The sequence below is a fragment of the Mixophyes fleayi genome, chromosome 1 (genome assembly GCF_038048845.1).
Source record: "Mixophyes fleayi isolate aMixFle1 chromosome 1, aMixFle1.hap1, whole genome shotgun sequence".
NCBI classification, from domain to species: domain Eukaryota; kingdom Metazoa; phylum Chordata; class Amphibia; order Anura; family Limnodynastidae; genus Mixophyes; species Mixophyes fleayi.
In genome coordinates, this window is record NC_134402.1 from 423,798,068 (window position 1) to 423,818,359 (window position 20,292).

A 20,292-nucleotide genomic window follows, 5' to 3' on the forward strand; every position below is an offset into this window, starting at 1 on the left:
TTACCGGTACCTCATTATATACAGGTCCTACACTGACCTATATGCTTAAAACACCATAAAAATGCAGGTAAAATCATATGCACTCCTGTCCCAGGTATAGGGGCTTACATCTAATAAGGGCTGGTGAGTCAAAAAGACCTTAAATAGGCCTGATAGACAGCTGACAAGACAACATAAAGCAATATTTTGGAACAAAATCAGAAACAGTATATTATTATTATTATTATTATTATTATTATGTGGTCCGATCATTTGCAATATTGCAAAACATGTTCTTATGCAATATATTCCCAAACTAGAACCCCCATCACCACTCCCCTCTGTTTATTTTTTAAGAATATTGCCCTATTTTATGGCTCGCAGGGTACTCTTAACTGGCTGTTCCTTATCTGGTGCATAGATTAACTTCATCAAGCACGGGTTATATTAGTTATCTAATGAATGTCTTTCTTTTGTGACTGCTCATAATTAGATAGTAGGAACAAGTTCATTTTATAATTTACTGAATTGAATTATAAGCAGAATTACCAGACTGGGCCATTTCATTAGGCTGTGCATATTTGAGAGGGTTATAATTGTGTTTTTTAGAGACATGCATATTCTGAAATTAGGAGCATTATTTTTTTAAATACAGTGCTATAAACGTTATATGAAAGAAGAAGAAAGGTGATGTAAGGGGGGTTCTTGCTTTCTTCATCCATTGTGGGTTCCCTGGCCTTATAGTAACATAGCTTTTTTAAAAAAATCTCCTTGAATCTCACTGTTAGTATTTAATTGAACAATGTTGTCCACTTGGAATCAGTCGATAGTCGTGACTTTTAAAATTCCTCAACTTTTATTTCTCTTTATTCTTCTTGTGGGCAGAATAGTGAATCTAAAAATACTATTGTGTGGTAGACAGCGAGTTTGTTTACTCAGCAGGCGTCTATGAGTGATCTTTGATCATCCCTCCTGCACCCTTTCGTCCCCTCTCCCTCTGAACAAATGTCTTACAAGAAAGTACGTCTACCTGCAGTATGGAAAGGAAGTGGTGCAGATGGGAAATTGATGCCACAAATTTTTAAAACACACACACATAGCAGAGTCATCTTAACACATGGGCCCACTGGGCAGTTGCCCGGGGGCCACACAAACATAGGGGCCCCGTATGCTTGTCAACTTTTCAGCATATTATTTTGGGAGATTTATTCAGAACTTTCAAACCCTCTTTATTAAAAAGTTTAGGTGCACTAATCACCTCAGGATCAGCTGTTGTCTGTACATGCGATCTTGTTGTTGCAAATACATATCTGGGACCTTGACAGAAAACAACGTACATGCACTAATTGTACATAAGTGGGTGAGTGGTTGTGTAGGTAGGGCCCCAGTGCACCTCTTTGCTGTTAAGACGGCCCTGACATATAGGGCATACTTGGCACCACAGTGGCTCAGTGGTTAGCACTTCTGCCTCACAGCACTGGGGTCATGAGTTAATTTCCCGACTATGGCCTTATCTGTGTGGAGTTTGTATGTTATCCCCGTGTTTGCGTTGATTTCCTCCGGGTGCTCCGGTTTCCTCCCACACTCCAAAAACATACTAGTAGGTTAATTGGCTGCTAACAAATTGATCCTAGTCGTGTGTGTGTGTGTTAGGGAATTAAGATTGTAAGCTCCAATGGGGCAGGGACAGATGTGAGTGAGTTCTCTGTACATCGCTGCGGAATTAGTGGCGCTATATAAATAAATGGTGATGATGATGATGATGATGAGATCCCAGAGGGGAGGTGAAGTTTGAGGACTTGGCCTAATTTTGTCCCCGGGGTCAAACTGATACAATTCACAGCGAAACGCGTTATGGAGCCTACCATCCTGCCAACTTCACTAGGTAGTGGGCAGGATGGACTAGATGTAGGAGAATGGAAGTCTGGGAGATCTACCTGGAATTCGGGAGTCTCCCGGACATTTCGGGGGAGTGGGCAAGTATGACATTAGGAAATGTTTTATTTGAAAAGACAACAAGAACAATTTTGTTGCTTCAAAAGAGCCATTTGTAGCAGACATGGTCACGGAATGTACAGTAAGGTGGAGAATACAATTCCCCCCAATAAGCCAGCAGTCATCACGGTCTAGTTACACTCATATCCGGGTACAACGGTATACAGACATTACTGATTTTCCTGACATTACTGATTTTCCCGGGGTGCAGAGAAACCTTAGAGAAGTTACATCACCGCAGAGTGCCTGCACGACTTTCCCAGGGGCAAAGAGAATTGAATCCCCCCTCCCACCCTAAGTGATCTGTACAAGTTTTTATAAATAACTTTTAAATAGCACCAGCATATAATTTGTTCTGTAAATAGCCCCAGCATATAAAACAACTCTTTACAATTGAGAACAGACACAGTAATAAAACAATAGCAGGTATTAACAAACAGGCAAAGAGGTAGGAGGACCTAGCTCATAAGTCCACAATCCATAGGAAAATTGGATTTTGATAAATGATGTTTTCGTGCCACTTATTGCATATAGGTCCACCCACAGTGCAATAGGTAAGAGTGCTCAGTGAGGTATAGCTCTTAAACATACTTAGAAAAAAATGCTTCTATAAATCACTTTAGAACTGTGCTCGTTTTATATTCTGATTAGCCAATGCTTTTACAGAAGTGATTTGTTATTCTCCAGGTGACCTACTTAACGATAGGAATAGCAATAGAACTATAAATGGAGCTTTGTACTTTCCTTTTATCATATATTTTGTTTTTGTTATCTAGCTCAGAAATAAATGATCTCTTAAAACAGATGGAGACATCTGAATTTGGTTAATAAGCCTTACAGGACAAGAATTAGCCATAGGCACGTTAGACCTGATCCAAGGGGTTCTCTCTCTGATATGCAACCTGTGGCTCTCCAACTGTTTGTAAAAATACAGAAACAACCTTCACCTACAAGAGCATGCTGGGGTTTGTAGTCCCACAACAGCCGTTGAGCAACAAGCTGCATACCTCTTCCCTATATAAAGCAAACTTATTGCAAGGAACAATGAATTGTTGATTCAATGTTTAATATGTAAAACTTAATAAAAACCAGTTGGCTGAAGTGTGTACTGAACAGATAGAGTTTCATGTCTTTATAATTTTTATGTTGCTCTGTAACTAGTTTAGTAATTGTCCTCGTGGTGTTTCCTACATCCCGGAATCTGCACAGTAAAATCGGCAAATCACCGGGAGAATTTTTTATATTTCCAGATGTGAGCTAGGAAACACTAAGTAGTGTTTGCAACATAAATTATCGTTATGTAAAGCTAATAAAGAGAAAGTCATTGAAACCATTCTCAACAGATCCTGTTTGTTCCCGTAAGTACTCCTGTTTGGCAATACACACACACTGGCACATTGAGTCCCTGCTCTAGATAAAGCATAATCCAATTTTCTGCTTGAGGCACAGTGAAATAAACCGACATGCCAAGAAAGACTGCCTGTAAGATTCAAGTGGAAACTGCTCTCGCCAACTAACAGATCTGTTTGACTGATAATCAGTAAGAAAGAGAACGCATGTATACCGTATGCCAGATTCAGTCTGATTATCAGTCGTGTTAACACTTGTGAGGACACAAATATCCGAAGGTAAAATGTTCAGCTGACGTGTGAAGTTGGCAGCATAGGTGGTTGCAAAGGGCTCCATAAATAAGAGACAAGTCATACTTCATTACTACATACAGTGCCAGTTTCTGTGCCAGGGCAGCAGGTGTAGGTTGATGGTATTAGTCAGCATGGGACTATGAATAAGGTCTATATATAAAAAAAAAAAAATAGTTATGTCATGTTTCTGAGGTGAATATTAAAAATCTTAATCTTATTAAACTTAAAGAGTATTTCACTATTTTGCCATTTTTTCATTGTTTCTTCCATGGGTAGTCCCGCAGATAGCAAGACTAGGGCTTTCCCTCAGTATTGCTTACCAGGCATTGGTGTCTCGTCTCTGCTATATGTGGATGGGGTGGATGAAAGGCTGCAAATGACTGGACAACTTTTAAAGTTTACATTCAAACCTCTTCAGGCTCTCTCTCTCTCTCTCACACTCTCTCCCTCTCTCTCTCTCTTCATCTCTCCCTCTCCCACTCTCTCTCCCTCTCTCACATTCTCTTTCTCCCTCTCTCTCACATTCTCCCTCTCTCCCTCTCTCTCTCACACTCTCCCTCCCTCTCCCTCTCTCTCTCCCTCTCTCTCCCTCTCTCTCTCACACTCTCTCTTTCTCTCTCTCACACTCTCCCTCTCTCTCACACTCTCCCTCCCTCTCTCATATTCTCTCTCCCTCTCCCTCACTCTCCGTCTCCCTCTCTCTCTCTCACACTCTGCCTCCCTCTCTCTCTCTCTCTCTCTCTCTCTCTCTCTATCTCACACTCTCTCTCCCTCTCTCTCTTTCATACTCTCACTCTCCATCTCCATCTCCCTCTCTCTATTCCTCTCACTCTCTCTCTTCATCTCCCTCTCTCTATTCCTCTCACTCTCTCTCTCTCTCTCTCTCTCCATCTCTCTCTCCCTCCCTCTATCACACTCTCCCCCCTCTCTCTCTCTCCCTCTCTCTCTCTTCATCTCGCTCTCTCTCTCTCCATCTCTCTCTCTCTCTCTTTGTCTCTCCATCTCCCTCTCTCCATCTCCCTTTTTCTGTCTCTCCCCCCTTCCCTTTCTCTCCCTCTCACTCTCTCCCTCCCTCTCTCCATCTCACCCTCTTTTACCCTCTCTCCCCCTCATCCTCTCGCTCTCTCTATCTCTCTCTCTCTCTCTCTCCCGCTCTCCATCTCTCTCCCTCTTTCATGATTTTTCCCTTGCAGTTTTAGAGGTAGACACACATCATCATCATTTATTTATTTATATATATAGCGCCAACATATTCTGTAGCACTTTACAATTGCGTACAAAAACTGTAATAAACTGGGTAAAACAGACAAAGAGGTGAGAGGGCCCTGCTCGCAGGCTTACACCCTATCAAACTAGTGGCTCCACTGTTTATCAAAACCTGCAATGGACAGCTTTAAGTGCTAGAACTGATTGTATACTCTATATCCTTGAGGCAACCAAGCACTTTTTTTTAGGAGATCTTGTTTAGCAAGAGTTAGATTGCCTTTTGGCTTCAAATCCCCATGAGATCTAAATATATGTGCTCATTTCATTAACCATGGTTGCTGCACACTTTTATTCACAGTAAGTTTTGTGCTTTCACAGATCGTTGCAAAGTTTTGCAGAATGAGATGCAACCTTAACCATTGCTTTAATACACTCTCACAGTTCATCTTTTCCAACCAGGACAGTACTGATATTTGTTGTAATTGACTATGATCAATCAGCAGGTAAAGGATTTAATTGTGGCCAAAGTGGAGTCCATTGTCTTTAGGTATTATGAATGAGATCTAGCACTTACAGCAGCTGTAATCATGATGGTAAATATCTTCCTGAAAAACAACATAAGACACCAACAAACTAGATCACATTTTGTTACAGACTTTCTTGTGGGGGCATTAAGGGTAGTGGTATGAATAAGGAAAGGGACTTGGTGCGGTAGACAGGAATTCAGCCCCGTGCTGAACAGACTAGGGCTGTGTGACAGTATGGCAGGGGGACTTCCATTATAGTCTCACCAGCCCTCTTTATCAACTTGATGATGATACCCTCAATCCTGTAAACCTCCGTTGCTTATATTTTCTTTTTAGGCTCTGACTATCTCTCTACTTGTTGCTTTTCCCTTCAGAAATCCTGACAGACTCTATGTAATCCTCTCACACTCCCCTCACTAATTGTTGCTGTTCTCTTGAGAAATTCTGCCAGACTCTATGTAATCCTCTCACTCTCCCCTTCTTGTTATTTTATCCTCACTCTAATGTCCTTTACTCACTCTCTGTTGCACTTCTGTTTTCCTTAACATCCTCTCCCTATTATTTCTCTCTCATCCAGTTTATCTTTCTTATCTGTAGTGCTGTGTGGGGACCAGAGTGGTGTGTCGTTCCTCTCATTTCAGCTGCTTGTTCTCGCTGTCTCTTTCCTCTCTCTCACAGTCTTTAGCTGATCATGTGACATTACCATGGCGCTACAATTACAGTCAATGCTTCAAACTGCTATATATATATATATATATATATATGATGAGAACTTTATTATATGTATTGTTTCAACTAGAGCCGCCTTGTTACTTTCACGCATCCTTGGATCTGATTCAAAGCAAAATGTCATAGTTGCGTTGTCGGATTTAGCGGGTTTGGGGTTTTCCATAAGTACCTCCCTCCCCGGCAGTGGCGGATCCAGGGGGGGGCGATCGGGGAGATCGCCCCCCCCTACCAGGGGCTTGCTGCTGACGGCTGCACACTGTGCAGGTCCGTTCAGCATTGACAGTGTGCTGCCCGGCTGCTCTGATTGTTTTTTAAACACAATCAGAGCAGCGGAACAGCACACTGTCAATGCTGAACGGACCTGCACATACTGTGCAGCCGTCAGCAGCCTTAGAAATTAGAAAGGGGTGGGGCCTAAATCACCCCCCCCCCTAAAATCGCCCCGGGTAGAGCAGTTGCCTAGATCCGCCCCTGCTCCCCGGGAGATCCATTCACACAGAAACGGGGGTAGCAGTGTTCTTGTCACTCTCCATTCTCCAGTGACATTGCTCAGTGCCATTGCTTACACAGAAACAGGGGTAGCAGTGTTCTTGCCACTCTCCATTCTCCAGTGACATTGCTCAGTGCTATTGCTCACACAGAAACAGGGGTAGCAGTGTTCTTGTCACTCTCCATTCTCCAGTGACATTGCTCAGTGCCATTGCTCACACAGAAACAGGGGTAGCAGTGTTCTTGCCACTCTCCATTCTCCAGTGACATTGCTCAGTGCCATTGCTCACACAGAAACAGGGGTAGCAGTGTTCTTGCCACTCTCCATTCTCCAGTGACATTGCTCAGTGCCATTGCTCATACCGAAAAAGGAGGGGTAGCAGTGTTCTTGTCACTTGACAAAAATTGACTGGAATTGATTGGAAATTAATGTTACAATGCATGGGGTGCAAACTAGTTTTCTGTTTTACACATAAGTTAAATACTGACTGTTTTTTTAAATTTCAGTGTACAAATAAGCTATCAAGTATTTGTGTGCTACATGAAAAAACAGTCAGTATTTAACTTATGTGCAAAACAGAACACTAGTGTGCACCCCTTGCATTGTAACATGGTTTTGTCCAGGAGACTGAAATAAGATACCTCTTCATTTAAGATCCTTAATGAATCAGGCTCTAGATCCCTCCATACGGTAGTGGAAACAGTGACACTTAGAGGCTATAAAACAATACAATGTTTTACCTTGAGAATGATATACCATCGTGATGTAAGTACCCTTCTTTCAATACTTACAATAAATGTATTTTGCAAGACAGAGATACTTCCCCTTTTATACACAGCCACATCTATTTATATCCATTTGGTGCAGAGAAGTACGTGGAGTGGAGGGTATATTGCTATGTCTACAAGGTAGAGGTGTGGCGTGTGCTTGCTATTTACTATTCTATCCGTTCTGTATCAAACATGGTGCCAAAAGTGCTTGGAAATCTACATATATTCTCAAGAAAAATAAAATATTCCAGTATCCAAAGGATCCTGTTTAAATAATACATTTTACATAATAGCTTTCTTCCAGACTTCAATATTTAATAAAGCTGATTGATTTTTGTTTTATTTTGACAATGATATAAAGCGAAACTCAGTGGTGGAAACATTCTGGTCAACCACATCTCTGTTTTACTGCAGAAGTTACAGCACCTGCATGTGACAATGCTCCTCTCTTTGTAGCTCCTTTCATGTGTCTAGAAGAGGAGACGCGCATCTTTAGCTGTTTATGTAAACACTAGTAGCCGTCTCCACATGAATATTTAAATACTGTGTATAAATTGAATTAAAAAAGTCATGTCACCCGTGGCTGGCGTGACTCTCATTCTGAATATGGGCGTGCAGTAACACTTTGGGATTATATTTACTAAACTGCGGGTTTGAAAAAGTGGAGATGTTGCCTATAGCAACCAATCAGATTCTAGCTGTCATTTTGTAGAATGTGCTAAATAAATGACAGCTAGAATCTGATTGGTTGCTATAGGCAACACCTCTGCTTTTTCAAACCCGCAGTTTAGTAAATATACCCCAAAGTGTCACATAAAGACGGCTGGTGGTGGAGTGTTTTGGGCCTAGGGGGCAATTGCTTTTATACAATGTGTGAGTGCCAGCTAGGAGCAACATGCTGCACTGTATTTGTGGCAACATCCTGCAGAGGTAATATGCTGCAGAGGTAATATGCTGCAGGATTTTTGCGAGTACGGGTTCAGCTAATATGTTGTAGACTTGTGAGTGTTTGCAGATTGCAAGCAATACTAGAACAGTATGTTGCAGTCTTGTTAAAGCAGGTGAAGTATGGTATTTAACAAATAATTTTGTTTTGTTGTGTTTATAGATATCTGTTTTTAACTTTTATATCTCTGAGTTTATGAGTGAATGTGGTTCTGACACTGCTGCGTTGGGAGGTGGATGTGCCCTGCTAGTTAAGGTCTTGGTGCACCTGTTCCTGACTTGTTGCAGACATTTGACAGATCGGTTTCTTAAAAACTGACGCTCCTTACCAACATCTGTAACCATGGAAAAAACGAGTATAATGGAGAGTTTCCATGGTTAGATATATCTAAGGAGGGTCTGTTTTTAACTTCTGGGCTGCTATCCAAAAATGGTTTCCATATTATGTGTAGGTTAAGTCCCTATAACCTTTATTTTGCTAAACCTTTGTTTGCTTCCAGCTAATAACTGAGTTAATAATTATATCTTCATTTTATTTTTGCATATGTACCCTTTTAGTTTTTTAGTCATTTTCAATAAACATAACAATGCTTAAGTGTAGCCAACAATAAATGAATTGATAATTATTATTTTAAACCTGAAGCTGGCTTCCAGACTTAATTAGAGATTCAGTACTAAATAGGCTAACTTTGCTCTGTTCTAGACAGTAGTGCCATGTATAGTTTGTGTACGCATTTCCCAGACGGCCATGTTTAATGTAATAATCCATTTGTTAGATGGGATTGACTGATTGTATCATTTACAAGTGTGATACCGCAGTGCAATTGGCCTTCTGTGACACACGTCTTCTCTTGCTCCATTGCCTCAGCTGTACAGGTCATCGTATGGCCAAGGTGATGTCTGTGAGCAGTGGCGCACACAGGATTTTTTAGGGGGGAAAAGCATATAGAGAGAGCTGCTGTATTTTGGCGGTACTGCACTAAACAGCAGCCGCGGTGCTGTATTGTACGGACGCTTCTTTGACAGCGCCGTGGCTGCTGTATAGTAAAGTGCCGCTATGTAGGGAGACTGTTCTTCGCAGAGGGGAGGGGTTTCTGGAGTACCAGAAACCCCCCCTGCGTGCGCCCCTGGTGAGGGCGCAGAATTTGCACCGTCTGAAGGAAGGAGTTGGGTGAATTGAGACATTCCTTGCCGAGTGGGGATTAGGCAACACAAATCCATCTAATGTTGCTCTGAATTGGAAAATAAGGGAGGAAATAATTTAAATGAGCTGCTGAACTTACGGAAATGTCATTGGTAGGAGCACATACTTTTCCTCCACGTAAAATCCATTTTTTAAAGAACTGAATTCTCTGGCTGTTCATAGGTGCCGAAAACCCCAACTTCATCCATATGCTTATAATGGGATCAAGAAACACATTTTTTGCACTGTCCAATTGCACTCTAGCGGGATGGCACATTGTCAGACACACTTGGAGCAATGTAATAAAAACATTCAAACACATAAAAGTCACTTGTGTAAAAAAAGACAGTTCTGATGTTGCCTAACTGTAAATGTGAGAGATATTAGTGATGCTAACCCGAGCAGAATTTTATTAGAAAAATATATAGTTTAAAAGAATAAAGGGGATGGTCCTATAGTAGTATATTGGGTTTTTATGTAACCTTTTTTTTTTTACTATTTTCACCATGTGCATTGTCTGGAGTATCTGTCAGCATACACACCTAGAATCAGATTGTTTTTATGGGGGTGTTTCCAGAGACTGGGAAGTGGGCATGTATGTTGAAATGCTCTAGCCGGACAGGTAGAAGCACTTGTTAAAAATAAATAAGCAGTGCAGGCTATCCTCTCTTCCGCTTCATAGATGAGCCATCTTTGCCTACTCTCCCAAAACATCTGGTAGATTCCTGAGATTGGGGGAATCCTCCCTGACTCCCGACAGAAGAGCCCACCCTCCCAGATCCCACCTCTCCTTTTTCTAAAGTGGAACGGCTGGGGGTTTGATGACACGATTCGAGTCATCATGGCCGCACCATTGTGTCGCATGGTTGTAGCCATTATGGGGCGAAATGCGTCATCATCTCCCCTGCACTTGCATTTTGGATTTCCCTCTGGGGTCTTCAACAACAATATTCTCATTAGTGCCACAATTCAGACTGATACACTTGAAATGTTAGAAGTCACGGATACACTAGAAAGATAAAAATATGATATAAGCATTTACAGTAAAGTTCTTTCCAGAGCTATTTCTTTGACGTCATCGTCCCTTCTTCTATGTTTCTGAACTGATCTGTTGACGTATCGTCTTCTACATACTGGGCTTTGTTTTGGATTTGTGCAGGACCTCCCGGATTTCTGCCTAGTGGGAAAGGTTTGTGAAGGGGCAGAAGTTTGTAGTAGGCGATAGGAGGAGTTGGGCGCAGTGAGGGTGCTCCCTGCTACAACTGAATAATGCACCATTTTTGTGAAACGCGGTGTATTATTTGGTGAAGCGGGATTACTAAAATAGGTAAAGGGATGAAGAGTCCTAGGGTCGTTCTTTCCTTTTGTAGAGAGGGCACAGACATTTCCACTCCAGAAAGGACTTGATGATTGCAGCAGCTCAGAACTGGCGGAACTTCTTTTAAGGAGATGCACTTTGCAGCTTCCATTTGCCAGCAAAATTCAATGTAACAAAGGTCCACATGTAATAGAAGCAGTCCCTATGTCCTGGGATCAATTTAAGCCATAAACAAGGCTAAGCTGTGCTGTATTTTAGGATAGTTTTATATAATACAAGGGGAAGATCTAAAGTGGTAAAAGACATTTGATGCATCTCCAGGTTTGCATTGTGCGCCTCTGAGGGTTCCCCACCTCCCCGCTCACCTAGACACTCTTCTAGTCATCTCCCGGCAGCAGGGAGTAGCTGTGCTGGTTGAAGTGTGCTGGGAGGGCCATCTACATGCAGCGGTGCAAGCATTGCATTCTGTAAATGAGGTCCGCTGTGGCTCTTACAATATTATGTTTAGACTGGAGTTCCTGCTGTGTGCAGAGAACATAATGACTTTTTCTGCCTTCCAGTATTCTGCTGTAAAGAGAATTGACATTTCAGATGAATTTGATGTCGGCATGGATTGATACTGTTTTAATGTATTAAGTGATAGCATTGTGTGAGCTCTGTACTCTAAATGAGAAGTGCAAGTCCAAGTCTATGAACCGCTTCACGTCAGTTGCCAGGTGCTGAAAATACAGCTAAGAACAAATGGGCAGTGATGTTACAGTGTGTTATGGACTATGTTGTAGTAGACTCTGCCCCTGGTTAGCCGGCTAGCACATGCGCAGTGGAACTTAAAGTTCTGAGGCCTGATTCATTAAGGATCTTAACTTAAGAAACTTCTTATTTAAGTATCCTGGACAAAACCATGTTACATTGCAAGGGGTGCAAATTAGCATTCTGTTTTGCATATAAGTTAAATACTGACTGTTTTTTCATGTAGCACACAAATATCAACTTTAAATTTCAGTGTACAAATAAACTATCAAGTATTTGTGTGCTACATGAAAAAACAGTCAGTATTTAACTTATGTGCAAAACAGAATACTAATTTGCACCCCTTGCATCGTAACATGGTTTTGTCCAGGAGACTGAAATAAGAAGTTTCTCAAGTTAAGATCCTTAATGAATCAGGCCCCTGGTTTGGGAAAGTTCCACTTAGCAAAAAAAAAAAAATGGGAAAAAAAATTATGTTAGAATGTTCCCCTTTTAAAGAATATGTTTTATTTAAACAATAAATTTGTTGTTTTTCTATCCTGAGACGGCGATAGTGAAAGGAGGGATGTGGTGGAGCATGTACCGCCACGGCCCTTGGTAAATAGGCTACACCGTGTTTTGGTTAGGAAAGCTTTGGCTGGAGTAAGTCAGCTATCTCGTCATCAGTGGGTGCTGTCACTGGCAACAGCAAAGCGGAAGCCATTGATAAATAGCGAGAAGTCTTCTCTCCGTCGAACAAAAACCCAATCAATTGTCTATGTTTAATAATTGGGTCTCTAAGACTCCTATGTGTCCCATTTTTCCTAGGGCACATCCATTTTTTACCACTGAAGGAGCTTGTACACAAGGGCATTATAAAACGCCGCTAGTTAAAGCATTGACTAAACCTTGCATTTTGTCCTCGCTCTTTGCAGAGTTTTTAATGTGTCTTAAAGCTTCCCTGCAGCTCTGTATGTACTATGGTTTCTAGGTACTAATAGAGCCCCAGCTTTATGCTTTCGGAGCAGTGCACTGACAGAGGTATTATTTAGGAATTACAAAGTAGAGCTGACCTCCGTCACCTCTTATATCTGCATAGTGAGGAGAGAGCTGGGCCCTGGACTCCTGCTCCTACCACGGCGTCCTGAGGGAAATATGGAGGAATGAGCGGAAATGTGTCGTTCTTTCCTCTATATATTCTATATATTCCACTGATAAATGCACCACAAAGTACTTAATGAGTGTTCCCATGAACGTCTTTGTATTTTTATCATGAATGCTGCAGATACTAAATGAAGCAGACACTTGTCATACAATGTGTGTGTCCGTTTGCGTACAATATTTTGTGGAATGCCGGGGTCAGTGTGTGTTTCATAGGCTTTGCGAATGCTCATTAAACACTTTAAATTACCCACTTGTGTATACAATGTCTTTAGCTGAATACGTATATTCATAGAATTTGTAGTGTCCCTGGATCACTGGCAACACAGACAATAAGCCCCTCATAAACCGAAAGATAATTGTGAAGGTTTCAGGTGAGAAAAGTCTTTGTCTGCCAATCAGCAGTAATACATCACAACAGGACTGTAGTGACTACAAGCAAGGCATGTGCCTAGGACGGTGTTGTTTGCAGGACGCATATAATATATACATTATTACATGTACTTTGTTTTTTTTTGCTAGTTGGTAAAGACCAATCACCCAATGTTCCTAGTAAAAATAATAGAGGATACAATAATGTAATCAGCATGTGGGTGGCAGCTAGAGATGACTGCACATTAGTTCTGTGCCCGGCTTCCCACATATACATCTTCCCACACATATAAAATGTGTGATGGCAGTGGGGCACTATTGCAGTGGTGCCAGGGAGCGCCATGATCGGGTTATTTAGAAGATCTGTTGGATACCATCTCAGTTCAGCTGATGGACGCAGTGAGTTTAGCTATCATTGTTGTTGCTATTTCAGTTCCTACTTTGGTGATCTCTGTGGCCTCCTTGGTGGCAGCAGCTGAACCTGAGGAACAACTGAGGGACAGACTTTACAAACTGAAAGATCCATCACTAGAGCGTCTGTGCAGCATCAGAGCAAATGCCTCCTCCACAAACAGCAACGTCAGGATGCTCAGCCGTGATGGACAGGGGGGGACTATTGAGGTTGTTAGTAGAGAACTGTTTAGATTTCAGTGACTGGTTCTTGTTTTGTGTCTCTGCTGTGTCTCCTCGTTCCAATTGTGCTGCACCACATAGAAATAACATATGCTAATTGACTGCTAACAATATCCACTCACCCCTCCCCCACCAGTTGTTATTCAACTACCTACTGTATCAGGTGTTTCCCACATCTCTTAGATTGTAAGCTCATCTGGTCAGGGCCGTCCTTATCTTCTGCTTTATGTCACTGTGAGCAGCATGGTGGCTTAGTGGTTAGCACTTCTGCCTCACAGCACTGGGGTCATGAGTTCAATTCCCAAACATGGCCTTATCTGTGAGGAGTTTGTATGTTCTCCCCGTGTTTGCGTGGGTTTCCTCCGGGTGCTCCGGTTTCCTCCCACACTCCAAAAAACATACTAGTAGGTTAATTGGCTGCTAACAAAATTGACCCTAGTGTGTGTGTGTGTGTGTGTGTGTGTGTGTGTGTGTGTGTGTGTGTATGTTAGGGAGTTTAGACTGTAAGCTCCAATGGGGCAGGGACTGATGTGAATGAGTCCTCTGTACAGCGCTGCAGAATTAGTTTCGCTATATAAATAAATGGTGATGATGATGATTGTATGTCATTTGTTTCCTGTCATAACCCCCTCAATGTACAGCGATGCGTAATGTGTCAGCGCTTTAGAAAATAAAAAAGTAATGATAACGATAATAATAACATAATTTAGAGGATAGTCACTCGCAGTGCCTAGGGTATGTCAACGCTAAATTCATACATGAAAACACAGTGGCACAATGGGTTGCATTGCTCCTCACGGTGCTGGGGTCATGGGTTCCTTATCTGTGTGACATATATTCTGGCAGTGTTGCTCCCACAGTCCAAAACCATACTGGTAGGTTAATTGGCTGGTGACACAATTAACCCTAGCGGTGGTAGGGAATATAATTTGTAAAGCTCCACGGAGGCAGGGACTGATGTGAAGGATTAAATATGTTCTATAAAGCACATTGTAATATGTTAGCTCTTTATAAATAGCTGATAATAAATATATTTTTTCATTGCAGCAGAGTCAGGTGGGAACCATCCTTGTTAAATGTATTAAAGTAAAGACACTATTAGACATTAATATAAATCAAGACGTGTCTTACTGAGTAAAATAACTGAAATGTTTATACTTTAAATAAATATAACACTACCTAAAGCTCAACATGTCCAAAACAGAGCTTATTATCCTCTATCCTGCCAGAGTCACCACCTGCCCTCAAATCTCCCTCACTGTCAATAACACCACAATTTCCTCAGTCTCACAAGCCCGCTACCTTGGTGTCACACTTAACTCCACCCTCTGCTTTATTCCTCACATCCAGACTCTCCCAGTCCTGTCATCTACACCTTAAAAACATTACCAGAATATGCCCTTTTCTTACTGAACATGCTACCAAAACTCTTATCCATTCTCTCATCATCTCCCGTCTTGACTATTGCAACCTCCTGCTATCTGGCATTCCTGGTACCCATACATCCATACTTCAATCTATCCTACATGCTGCTGAAAGACTGATCTTCCTCTCTCACCGCCCCACATCTACTGCACCACTTTGCAAATCCCTACACTGGTTCCCTGTGTCCTCCAAAATCCAATTCAAATTACTCACCGTTACCTACAAAGCCCTCAATAAGACAACCACTTCATACATCTCAAATCTCCTATCAAAATACTCTCCCTCCCGCCCTCCTAGATCTACCTCTGACCTGCTCCTTGTCTCGTCTCTGGTAACCAGCTCTCACTCCCACCTAAAAGACTTCTCCCGTGCTGCTCCCCACTTATGGAATTCCCTACCACACTCAATCAGACTTTCACCACAGCCTTCAAATCTTTAGACGCTCTTTGAAAACCCATCTCTTTTTTAAGAGGTGACCTTATCCCTGATGATACTATTCACAATAATGCACCCTCACAACTGACCCAATTTTCACTCTCCACTCACTCCTCTTGTTTCAGCTGTGCCCTCTTCCACTTAGAATGTAAGTTCTCTAATGAGCATTGTCCTCCATACCCTTTGTTTTCATGTCTGCATTTATTTTGTCTACCTTGTATGTCCCTGTTTTATATATGTATTGTTTTCCCTACTGTACGGCGATGCGGAGCACTGTGGCGCCTTCCAAATCTGCAATAATAATAATAAATATGTTCAACATACTGTCTATTCTACCCCTTTGCAATTGTTTTTCAGCTATATTAGCAGTCTTTTAGTTGTGCTGTGGTCTATAACTTTTATGTTTTGCAATGGAGGTGGGAGAAAATACTCCAACATATCTTAAATTGTTTTACAAAACAGCAGAGGAAAATCTGGCTAAGACTAAACACTGCAATTTACCTTCACTTTGATGTGCGGACATTTCAATTTTTAATTTGGTTGTTTTTCAATGTGTTCATTTGGCAAATTCAGTTTTTCGAGTCTAGAACATCTTGTATACTTTGTATACATTGGCAAACTTTGAGGCTTGACAAACCTGTAAGATGTACTATACAGTACATTACGGTCATGTGTATAATTAAAATCATTTTTCTTCTGTGCGTTCAGTAATGAGAATGCAGTAATTAGATATACTGTACATAAACAACATAATGCAGTGAAAAAAATGTTTACTTCATATAGAATCTATTTAAAATTTCAGCCTATATTAAAACAATATGAATAAATGAACAATATTATGTCTGAATATAGCATATTCATTATTGATGCTGAATGATGGAACATTATTTTTCTGATTGATTTTGACAAAAAGTAAGGACTCTTATATTAGGGTGTTTACATACCTCCCAAAATGTAAGTGTCCTGACCTAAATTGGGAAATGGGCACACCTCCATTCAAAAGGGGCTGTGGTTTTATCATATAAGAGGCGTAGTTACATTTCAGTGGTGTTATCGAGTTCCCCAATTGGGATTATGTCTAGTGCTTCTGAAGCGCCAGGTCGCCCCCCCCAACCCTCCACCAACATACTTAAATTACAGCACACGCCAGAGAGACCAGCCATGATGTGCTGTGACATACCTCCCATCCAGAGACGGGTCTAGCGAGCTGTGGGCCCCCGTGCAGGTAGTGGGAACCGGGGCCCCCGACCCTCTGCTATGCAGTGGGCCCCATTATCTCCATGGGCCCCGGTGCATGGCACCTGCCCCAAACTTCCCAGAGTCGGAACAAGACACCTCTCCATGTGATTTAGTAAAATATACGCACGATGTGCTAATGCACAGACTGTACGCTGCACTAATACACACACACACTTTGTACTAATATATAGGCACATTACACTAATACAAACTCTGCAGTACTACACAGACATTACATTAAAACAGACATATCACTAACATAAACCATACCTTCCGATTTGAGTAGACAGTTCCACCGTCTGCTAGGCTATCCCGATTGGTAAACGCAGAAGGTTTGGAGATAAGGACCAATGGCCAGATGCAGAATAAGTATTATGCCAATTTGCATAAAGTTTATCTTGAAAAGTTTATTTGAAATCATCTAGAAAAGTTGGCGCCCGCATATGCGCCCATGCAGTTTTGCGTGATTTGTAGCGCACTCGCCCGGTGGTGCCTGGAGAGAATTGAGAGGGGAAGGAAGGGGCGTAGGCCAAGTGCAGTAAGGACGTGTTCGCGCAAATGCAAACCGATATACACCAGGACACAGGTGCAGATATGACTGGCCAAGCTGTATTATTTGCTGATAGTCAAGGGCAGGTACAAAGAATGGATGATGGCAGTCGCCAGCATACCACTTGTTATTGGTTGTTTGGGAATGCTTTGCTGTATTTGTCAAGCTGACATGGATAGGTGCTTTCTGTGTTACACAGGGAAATATTCTATTATCTGCATGTTTAAGCAAAATTTTGGTTTGCCATTTTTTTTTTTCAAATTTTATTGATGCTGAATAGTGAGTACGTATTTTGCAAACAAAACAAATGGTCATGAACATGGACGTTAGTGTGTGTGCCATATGCCTGGTGTAAGCCGGGTACATGTGCCATCGGTGCCATATCTTATGCCCGTAATTGCAGCTTTTTTAATGAACACAATTTGCGGCTGTGATTTGGGGTGAAATTTCGTGCAACTTTGCACCAGCCCCTCGGTCTTTTTGCTGTTTTGCTGGTGATTAATGGAATCATACCTCCCAACATTTACAGTCATGAAATTGGGACAAAATTAGCCTTGCATCCATTACACCGAAACTCCTCCCACAAACGGGCAAAACTCCGCCCACTTTTTTGTTAACCCTTGCCCCTGTTGCGGCCTCCCAAATCAGGACAGTTGGTTGGTATGCAATAATTGTTCTGTTGACAGGAAACCATTTCTGACCATGTGATTTAATCTTAACTATAATGCAGGATACTATTATATTTAAAATACATAGAAAGCGCTTCTATCAACAAACAACTTTTTTATGGTCAGACAATAATAAGATTGTAATGTTACATTTTACTTCAGCTTTATGGGGTTCATAATTGGAACCGTTTTTATGACATTATATTATGATAATGTGTCAGTGTAAGTTAATGGTGGAGAAAAGGTTATTGTCTACGCATAGCTGATACATTTGGGATCTTTATTGTGTGAATGATGAGTTCATTAGTTATTTTGGTCTTACCTTTGACATATAGAAAGTAATAGTGTATATTGCTGAGAGCAAAGATTAACTAAACAATGGTCAGATGAAAGATGTGTCTCTTGTGTAGTGTTGGCAAAATTCTAAAGTCAGAAACACCAGGAAAATATTTGTTGCAGTTGAATGATACAAATAGTTTATATGGGCAGCAGGGTGGCTAAGTGGTTAGCACTTCTGCTTTACAGCACTGGGGTCATGAGTTCAATTCCCGACCATGGCCTTATGTGTATAGAGTTTGTATGCTCTCCCCGTGTTTGCGTGGGTTTCCTCCGGGTGCTCCGGTTTCCTCCCATACTTCAAAAACATACTGGTCAGTTAATTGGCTACTAGCAAATTGACCCTAGTCTGTGTGTGTGTGTGTTAAGGAATTTAGAATGTAACACTAGTACAATCACGACAGTGATCACTGCCTGCCTTCCACAAGATCAGCACACTCATGTCCTGAGATACTCTGGACCCCATTTACCAAGCACACTGGATGCACACTGCAGATACACCTCTCTAGTGTGTGTACACGGCCCATCCCGAGTACTTCATGGTACATGCATTCTTTTCACTTTTTCTCTCCAAATACTGCTCTGTTTAGCTTCATCTCTGACTTACAAGAATCATGGAGACCGGAGACATCAGGGGATATATGTATTAAGCTGCGAGTTTCGGGCGGGTTTGAAAAGTGGAGATGTTGCCTATAGCAACCAATCAGATTCTAGCTGTCATTTATTTAGTACATTCTACAAAATGATAGCTAGAATCTAACTGGTTGCTAAGGGCAACATCTCCACTTTTTCAAACATGCTGGAATCTCGCAGCTTGATACATTTACTCCCAGTACTGAAACTTTTTTTCGCATTGCTAGAGGTGTGTCTAGAAATGCTTGTCTCCACTAAATTGCAACTGAAAGATGCAAAATGTACCCCATGAAAAGTACAGGACGCGACACAGGTGTTTGTGTGATGTGAAAACTATCTGTGCATCCTTCCAGAAAGCAGGGAGCTCCTGTTAATTAGCCCTCTCTACCCTATGATGTCATTGAAATAATGTCGCTCTGCAAAATGAAATGTTGCTTCTGCAGTCTCTGCAAAGCTCGGCACTCCGGTATGCCTACTCTGTACTCGGCAAGGAACGCCTTCAGTTCAACTCCCCCCGTCGGCCTGTGCAAAAGTCTGCATCTGCGCAAATGCCGCCGTCTTGCTCCACAAAACAATGTACTTTGGCAGAGGTCTAGTTGCACCAATGCAAATTTAGGCTAGCTTCACTGAAAGGGATTTTGTACTTCATCTCTGCTGTTTTCAGTTTTGTAAATAAGTCCCTCTGTGCTGCTGTGATTGTTTCAGTGATCTGATTGGCTAATTCCTTTTCCTTGGCTCTCACCTCCACTCCCCTCACACAGTGCCATCCTATTTGTGTCCTTTTATTCCCTTTAGGATGTAAGCTCTCCCGAGCAAGGCCCTCATTCCTCATATTCTCCTTCTACTACTCCATCACTACCTGTCCTCTAGATCTGCTTTCATGAAGAGTGATACAATCTCAGTAAGGAAATCTGGCTTCACATGTTGAAGAAAATTGCACCCTTAACTGTTGGCAAATATGTGACTACTTATTATTGCTTAGTACCTTAAGACTGTTTGCTTTTAATTCCAGTGATGGGATATGACCTGTAAGAACTGAACGTACACTACATCCAAAGACAGGACTTACAATGTCAGTTCATATACTGAAACATTATATATTACAGTCTTTAGTTCAGCCACTTCACTCAATCAATATAATTTTATTCTAAAGAACTTGCACGTCAATACATCAAATCATTCTCTTAATTCCAAATTGCACTCTTTTTCCAAGGTCAATATTTGAACAGTTTATATGTTTTGAAATAATAAAATGAATAGAATAAAAAGACAATAACAATAATAACAGTAATAATAATAATACTAACAATAATAATGTTCTTTTCT

The 20,292-nt window shown here is 41.5% G+C and overlaps 1 protein-coding gene across 2 annotated transcripts in view; it reads left to right on the forward strand.

Moving 5' to 3' along the window:
* PARP8 (poly(ADP-ribose) polymerase family member 8) overlaps positions 1–20,292 on the forward strand; it is a 185,233-nt gene that overhangs the window by 64,052 nt on the left and 100,889 nt on the right. The gene's annotated exons all lie outside the window — the stretch shown is intronic.